Source organism: Lithobates pipiens, unplaced genomic scaffold (assembly GCF_037356315.1).
Source record: "Lithobates pipiens isolate NorthernLeopardFrog02 unplaced genomic scaffold, aLitPip1_a1.2 Scaffold_18, whole genome shotgun sequence".
NCBI lineage: Eukaryota > Metazoa > Chordata > Amphibia > Anura > Ranidae > Lithobates > Lithobates pipiens.
In genome coordinates, this window is record NW_027507758.1 from 15,514,564 (window position 1) to 15,523,688 (window position 9,125).

The following is a 9,125-nucleotide window of genomic DNA, read 5'->3' on the forward strand; positions in this document are numbered from 1 at the left end:
CTGCCACGTCACCTGCCACGTCACTTGCCACGTCACCTGCCACGTCACTTGCCACGTCACCTGCCACGTCACCTGCCACGTCACCTGCCACGTCACCTGCCACGTCACTTGCCACGTCACTTGCCACGTCACTTGCCACGTCACCTGCCACGTCACTTGCCACGTCACTTGCCACGTCACCTGCCACGTCACCTGCCACGTCACTTGCCACGTCACCTGCCACGTCACCTGCCACGTCACTTGCCACGTCACCTGCCACGTCACCTGCCACGTCACCTGCCACGTCACCTGCCACGTCACTTTTGTGTATTCTTTCACTGATGCTAACTGCTAGTGTTAATAAATGTTAATAATGAATGATCGTGAATGAATGATTCTTTTATTATTACATTATAGAAAAAAAAATAACCAACATATCATTTTTATTACATGAAATAAAGATGACATAGCAGGAAAACATTATAACCGTAATAACACATTAGCAAATTCTAGATGCAAAGCAGTGAGCAATGTAGTTAGGAAATGGCATCCAATTGCCATTCTAAGTCACCGGCCGGTGAAATAAAGTATGATGCAAACTTTTCACGAACAGTGGCACCATCGCAGGATCCCCTTGCAGCAGTCATATGTGCACTTTCCAAGTCATGCATAAGGGAATCCTCAAAACGGTACCCGTCACGTACCCGTACAAAATTGTGCAGCACGCAAGCTGCTTTGACAGCAGTAATTGCATTTTCAATGTTTAATGCGATAGGCGTATGTAACAAACGCCATTTATTGGCAAGAATTCCAAACGTGCACTCAACCATCCTTCTTGCCCTTGTCAGCCGGTAATTAAAGACTTTCTTGCGGGTTGTCAGATTTCTATTGGAGTAAGGCCTCATTAGGTGTTGCGACAATGCAAAAGCCTCATCTGCGACAAACACATAGGGTATTGGGGGTTCAGTTGTGCCAGGAAGAGGACAGTTCTCAGGAATATCTAGCTGATTAGATCGTAGCCTTTCACCAAATGAGGAATTTGCAAAAATACGCGAATCGCAGCTACTTCCGTAGGATCCTATATCGATATAGGTGAAGCAGTAGTTTGCATCGACAACAGCAAGAAGTACAAAAGAACAATATTTTTTGTAATTGTAGAACATACTTCCACTACCAACAGGCTTAACGACACGCACATGCTTCCCATCTATAGCTCCAAGGCAATTTGGGAAATTGCACCGACGCCAAAATATTTCTGCTATATCACGCCAATTATCTTGTGTAGGCCGTTTCATAACCATGCTGTTAAGCACATCCCATATGACTTGGCAGGTGTCACGGATAATGTAGCTGATCGTTGATCTGCCCAACATGAACTCATAATGTAGACTAACTAGGGAATGACCGGTTGCCAGGTATCTGAAAGACAAAAGACATAAACCATTTTATGTTCCTATTTATGTTTTGCAGTATCAATCTTACAAATCCGTTGGAAGGGTTTGCGTGACTGTTTTTCGCGCTACGTACGCAAATTGAATGAGGCCAGGAGTGGATCTGGAGGAAAGCGTATTGTCCCCTATGTTCACGCAGATGAACTAGAGTTTCTGCGGCCTTTCCTGGAGCTGAGAGAGTAAGATAAAATCTTACATAGTTGTAAAGTGATACTATACAATTCAAATAAGAAGGGGGTAACTGTTCTTTTATATGTTTATTGCAGAACACAATCAAGTTGGCCAGTTGCTGGTGAACGGCAGGATGCAGCACAGGAGGAGGCAGCTTCTCAAGAAGTGGAAGGCTCGTTGCCCATTTCCCTGGATGATCCTTTGCTGCTGGAACAACAGCAAAGTGAAGAAGCGGACCGCAACCAGGGAGAGGCTTCCACTAGTCAGCAGCCGGCTCAGCCTATCCGACTCCGGCAACAACGAAGTCGACCAGCAAGGGGCAGTAACTCACAAAACCTAGAACGATTTTCGGAACTGGTTGATCGGATGAACCAGAAATTGGACGAGCTGCATTCGGAAGACCATAGTTTTGGAATCATGGTCGCCGAAATGCTAAAAAGAGTACCGCCGGAGAGGAAAAATGATGTAAAAAAATCAGTGATGGATCTCATAGAAGCGAGCATTACAAATGATCCTATTCAATCCGCTTCCATGTTTGGACCACCACCACCATCCGGACCCTACTACACGTACTCAACCCCTCCACCACCCAGAACCCATCCCTACTATCCCCCTCACTTCCGTCCCTACTCCAATGAGTATGGACATGCCCTTAATCCTGCCCATCCACCTATACCCTATCCCTCTCCATCCCCACTGACATCAGCAACTTCAGCTAATGTTACACCAATGCCTTCCACCAGCTCCTCACCATATGAGCCAGTGTACCAAAACCTGTGAGATTTTAAAAATAAACATATGTTCTGTTTTGTTGTTATTTGGTTATATATTGTTCTAATTATTAAAGTTTTTTTCAAAAAAAAAGGATGTTGGTGTGATAAATTTTGCAATATTTCTTCAACAATATTTTTATTTGGAAGAATTACGTACCTAGGTGGATGCAACATCGCAGCAATGATGCAACTGTCCACTGCTGTTTCTTCACACAGAACTGAGTCAACATACATCGTCTATGTCTCTGTTCTGTCCTCTCCCCAAGATGGGAGGTGCTGTCTCTCAGCTGCTCTGATCCCCCACGCTCAATGTGGAGGGGTGGATAGCAGCTTGCTGAGAGGCTGCCACTGTCATCAGTCCAGCCAGCTGCTGGCGAATGAAGGATGATGCGCTGTCTCAACTAATCTTCGTGATATCTGCAGAAAGTGGACTTCTGTTCACTCTGCACTGAAAAGGGGCACAGGATTGCAAAATAATTGCACTCATATGACCCGTAGGAGAAGCCAAGACAAATGAGCTCAGGCTAGATTGTTGCACATATAATAACAATGTGATAATGGTAATGTGCATCAAAAAAATAGATAGTTTACCTGAGCGTAATAATCAATCTTTCAGTAGGTGAGAGGCTCCTCCTATATGAGGTGTTCTGTCGCTCCAGATGGTTGTAAACTAGACGAAGCAATTCATCAAAACTGTAAAATGGATAAAAAATGTAATTTGATATATTCTACATGAGAAATATCTGACATTTGTAGCTACACTATTACCGATGTAATAACATATGCAAATCTGATGCCTCTAGGACCCCTTTCACACTGGGCTGGTGCGGCCGTCGGCGGTAAAAGGCTGCTATTTTTAGCTGCGTTTTACCGTCGTTTTAGCGGTGGTCTGGGGGCACTTGCGGGGTGGTTTTAACACCCACTAGCGCCCGAAAAAGGGTAGTGCCGATGCAGAGGCGCTTTGCCAGCGGTTGTGCGGCCCTGTCCCATTGATTTTGATGGGTAGGAGTGGTTAGGAGTGGTGAATACACCGCTCCTTCACTGCTCCAAAGATGCGGCTAGCAGGACTTTTTTCACCTTCCAGCCAGCCAGCGCACCGCTTTAATGTGATACATGCAAGCTTGCCGATCACCCCAGTTGATGTTTAGCATAGGTAGATGACAAACAATTCTGCTGAATATCAATCTTCGCCATTTTATTCTCTACGTTAAATGCTACAAAATATATCTTTCAAAAAATAAAAAATAAATGGGAAAAAATAGTCTATTAGCATATGTACTTGCCTTGCAATTGACATCCGGGTATAGTTGTAAAACTTGTCCTCAAAAACACGCAAATTTTCATAGATGGCCCAAAATTGGCCTCTACTGTCTCTACTTGCAATAATTGGATGGATCCAGTAGCGGCGTCGTCTTCTCATCCTCATCCTTCGCTTCCTCTCTTCCTCCTCTTCCATTAACACTGCCACACCAGCAGTTACTACAGCTCTCATCAAATAAGGCAATGACAACATTGTGGTGACAGGACAAGACACACGACAGGAAGCAGGAAGAAGCGACAGGAAACAACAATGATGTCACAAGAGCTGAGTAGCGCTGATTGGCCATAGGCAAAGTCGCCTGTGCTTGAGGCGACTTGTAAATCGCGCTAAGTCGCGTCGAAGTCGCGCTAAGTCGCGTCGAAGTCGCGTCGAAAGTCGCGTCGAAGTCGCGTCGAAGTCGCGTCGATAAGTCGCGCGCAAGTCGTGTCGCGGTAGTGTGAACGGGCACTAACAGTTTTAACACGCTAACAGAATTTCAAAAGTATTTTCTTCAAATCTTTGTTTATTCATTTTTCAAGAATTTAACATAAACATTTTTTTCATTTGGTCAAGTTACCACAACTCCATTATCCCGTAGATTTTAAGATCAAAGATACAACTATGTTGGTGTCCCTTGTTAATGTTACATTGTATTTTTTTAAATGTAACTGCCACTCCCAAACTGTCATTGGAAGTAAAACACACAGCCAAGTATTATTCTACACAATTTTTTTTTTATTGTGCATTAAAAAAATAAAACAAATAAAATTAGACATGTTATCTGCCAATAGAACTTAACCAAAAAGTGCATTTATGCATCCAAAAATATAGAACATATTACCAAATTAAATCATCATTATTATTCAACCAAAAAATAAAATAAAAGCCTCATGCATGTGTCCTGCTTCTTAATATAGGGGGTCACCAATGCCAAGAGTTGGTGAAAGCAGAGGCCTGTCATCCGGAGATAATTCCAAAAATCATCAGGATTATTCTCCCGGAGCTCCCGCAGCAAAGGCACATGATAGAATTGGTCACTATTAATAAAGTAATCAATTTTCGGTCCAAGAAATCCTCCTCCTCCTGTTCCTGGACTGGACTTGGGTCAAAGCAATAACTCTAAGGCCAATAATAAATAACACGTTCTCTCCTCCGATTCCGCAACATGTCTGGTTGACCAACGACCGTTCAGAAACAAACTGAAAAGCACGAAATGAAAAAGCGCGAAATGAAAAGTGCAAATCAACACTCACCAAACTTCTACTAACATGAAATTAGCCAAAGAAGCCCAAAGGGTGGCGCTAAAGAGCTGAAAAAAACACGTAGTACGTCACTACGTTCATGTTTGTTGGCCGACAATTCCTTGCCGTTTGTCCAGACACACTCCTTTGGACAAAAGTCAGAGATTTTGTCTGAGGAAAATCCGATCGTGTGTACGAGCCTTAACATACAATTTTTCAGGACAAACTTTTAACTGCGTACCTAGCTGGTGCTTGCTAACTGTGTGAGGGATGTGTTCTGACTGGATGAAGACAGAGATCTGTGTTCCTTCTTTGCAGGAACACAAGATCTCTATCTTCTCCTCTGTCAGAACGGCGATCTGCCCTGTTTACATCCGTGTTCTACCTCTCTGGGGAACGATTGCGGGTGGCATCCCCTGTGTCCAGTCAGCGCGCGATCGCGCCTCCGGTGGTGCGCACGAATCCCCCCAGTGTCTAGTGCATGAAATGACATACAGGTACGTTGTTTCACGCAATAGAGCCGACCCGTTGCAGTAAAAGTGCGGTAGGCCGTCGGCAAATAGTTAAGATCTAAGACAGTGATTCTCAACCAGGGTTCCGTGGAACCCTAGGGTTCCTCCAGAGGTTGCTAGGGGTTCCCTCAGCATTGGACAATTTCTGCCTCTCAGGTAAGTTCCCACCGACACCATTGATCTTTTTAGCTATCTGTAAGAAGGTAATTCTTCCCAATGACCACAAGTGTAAGAACCATTCTTCCCACTGACCATCACACTAATGTATCATGAGTTACAGATTTCAAATTTTATTCTATACCGAATATGGGCCTTGGCATTTGAGGGAGCTACAAGCATTTAGGAAGATATTCTATTATGTAATGCAAAATTACATTATTAAGGAGGCCATGATGATCTGTGCCAGCTTGGGACTGAGTGGACAGATGTATGTGAAAGGAATGCTGATTAATGAGATCTGGAAAGCCTTTCACCCTATAGTTTATTGTGCTCATTAACACACCTTTGTCTCCTAGCAAACTATTGGGGGATGTGTTTGGGGGATGTGTTTAAACTTATGTGTATTGTAAGTTGTGATTAAGGAGACAGCAAGTCTACCCTGAAAGGTCATATCTCTGAGTCACCTAGTCTGGGTAAATGATTAGATAACTAGATCATGTTAATTAGGTTTCTGGTTACAGGTGTATTGTTAAAGTAATATGAGCAGGAGGGTGGGAACCTCATCTTCAACTGTATATAAGACTGTATTCTTGTTCTAATAAACAGTCCATGTTCATCAGCCAAATGAGTATTGCCTTGTTTGTTGTTTGCATAGGTTGGAATATCTGATACAGTGATTCTCAATCAGGGTTCCGTTGAACTCTAGGGTTCCGCCAGAGGTTGTAGGGGTTCCTTCAGCATTGGGCTATTTCTGCCTCTCAGATAAGTTCCCACTCACACCATTGATCTTTTTAGCTACTTGTAAGGGGATAATTCTTCCCAATGACCACAAGTGTAAGGACCATTCATCTCAATGACCATCACACTAATGTATCATGAGTTGTAGATTTCAAATTTTTAGCAGGGGTTCCCCCCGAGACCGGAGAACTATTTCAAGGGTTCCTCTGTGTTGAAAAGGTTGAGAAAGGCTAATCTAAGACATTGAGGTCTTCTATGGAGTGATCCCATTGTGACAAAGGATCTTGAAGAAAGTTTGCAATCTTTCGTCAATATATCCTCATTTTAAATGATCCAACAGCCAAAAAATCCAAAATATAACTAATACCAGAAGAAGGATCCCATAGAAGGATGCGGGCATTAGGCTTGTGCAATTCGTTTCGTAATGAATCGAAATTCTGCCGAATTTTGCATCTTTCGGACATTCGGATGCATCCGAATGTCCGAATAAAAAAATAACAAATTACAACAAATACGAAAGAAATATAACGAATGAATTCGAATGAATTCGACATGATTCGAAATTATTTCAACCGCATTCGAAATTATTTCAACTGCATTCGAAATTATTTCAACTGCATTTGACATTATTTCAACCACATTCGAAAATATTTTGTGACCCGAATTTAGGGCCATATATCTCGTGGTCACTTAGAGCTAGACACTTCAAATTTGGATATGTTATAGTGCTAGTATTATTGTGTTTGCATACCAAATTTGGGGTTTCTATCACTAAGTGACCCCGAGATACATGGCCCTAAAGTCAGGTCACAAAATATTTTTGAATGTGGTTGAAATAATGTCGAATCATATTGAAATAATTTCGAATGCATTCGAAATTATTTCAACATGATTCGACATTATTTCAACTGCATTCGAAATGATTTCAACATGATTCGACATGATTTCAACCGCATTCGAAAATATTTTGTGACCCAACTTTAGGGCCATGTATCTCGGGGTCACTTGGTGCTAGACACTTCAAATTTGGATATGTTGTAGTGCTAGTATTATTGTGTTGCATACCAAATTTTCTAGCTATAAGTGACCCCAAGATATGTGGCCCCAAAATCGGGTCGCAAAATGTTATTCTCTGCTCTGATAACTAATAACATTTTGTGACCCGATTTTGGGGCCACATATCTCGGGGTCACTTATAGCTAGAAACCCCAAATTTGGTATGCAAACAAGAGTTTCTAGCACCAAGTGACCTCGAGATACATGGCCCTAAAGTCAGGTCACAAAATATTTTTGAATGTGGTTGAAATAATGTCGAATCATATTGAAATAATTTCAAATGCATTCGAAATTATTTCAACATGATTCGACATTATTTCAACTGCATTCGAAATGATTTCAACATGATTCGACATTATTTCAACCGCATTCGAAAATATTTTGTGACCCAACTTTAGGGCCATGTATCTCGGGGTCACTTGGTGCTAGACACTTCAAATTTGGATATGTTGTAGTGCTAGTATTATTGTGTTGCATACCAAATTTTCTAGCTATAAGTGACCCCGAGATATGTGGCCCCAAAATCGGGTCGCAAAATGTTATTCTCTGCTCTGATAACTAATAACATTTTGCGACCCGATTTTGGGGCCACATATCTCGGGGTCACTTATAGCTAGAAACCCCAAATTTGGTATGCAAACAAGAGTTTCTAGCACCAAGTGACCTCGAGATACATGGCCCTAAAGTCGGGTCACAAAATATTTTAGAATGTGGTTGAAATAATGTCGAATCATGTTGAAATCATTTCCAATCCGGTCGAAATATTTTCGAATTTGGTTGAAATATTTTCGAATGTGGCCGATTTTTCGAATTCGGTAGAAAACTAAACGAAATCCGAAAACGAATTTAAGGAAGTTAACGAATATAACTAAACGAAATTAATGAATTAATAAATTAAAACGAAACGAAACTAAACACATTTTTTCCTTTTGCACATGTCTAGCGGGCATACAGAACAACAACAACAACAACAAAAAACACAAGAAAACACTAAAGTAGCAAATAATAAGGGGTGAGGGAAAGAAAAAGGAAGAAGGGGAAGAAGTTTTTTTTTTTTTTTTTACATGAATTGAGTAATAGAACAAAAATGATCTTAAAAAGGTTGTAAACCCCCGTGAAAAAAACAAACAAAAAACATGTAAGACAAAGGCATATACGGTATATATACAGAGGGAAAAATATTTATTTGATCCCCTGGAGATTTTGTAAGTTTGCCCACTTACAAAGAAATGAAGGGTCTATCATTTTTTTTCATAGGTGTATATTAAATGATAGAGACAGAAAATCAACCAAAAAGCTAGAAAAAAACACCTAAAAAAAATGCTATAAATTAAGTTGCAGTTCAGTGAGTAAAATAATTATTTGATCTCCCAAGCAAAACATGACTTCGTAGTTGGTGGAGAAACCCTTGTTGGGGAGCACAGAGGTCAGACGTTTCTTGTCATTGGTGATCAGGTTTTCCCACATCTCAGGAGGGACTTTTGTCCACTCTTCTTTACAGATCTTCTATAAATCCTTAAGGTTTCTTGGCTGTCTCTTGGCAACTCGAAGTTTCAGCTCCCTCCATAAACTTCCTCTAGAATTAAGGTCTGGAGAGTGACTAGGCCACTCGATAACCTTAATGTGCTTCTTCTGCGGTATGTTTTGGGTTATTGTCATGCTAGAAGACCCATCCATGACATCCCATCTTCAGTGTTCTGGCTGAAGGAAGAAGGTTCTCATCCAAGATTTTACAATACAGGGCC

General features: G+C 41.5%; 1 long non-coding RNA gene across 1 annotated transcript; it reads right to left on the minus strand.

Moving 5' to 3' along the window:
- Positions 1 to 363: 363 nt before the first annotated feature.
- On the minus strand, positions 364 to 3,621 carry LOC143986974 (uncharacterized). The gene is made up of 2 exons (XR_013276582.1): positions 2,966 to 3,621; positions 364 to 1,398 (listed from the first exon to the last, which is right to left on the minus strand). It is a non-coding gene; the product is annotated as an uncharacterized LOC143986974 (long non-coding RNA).
- Positions 3,622 to 9,125: the final 5,504 nt, after the last annotated feature.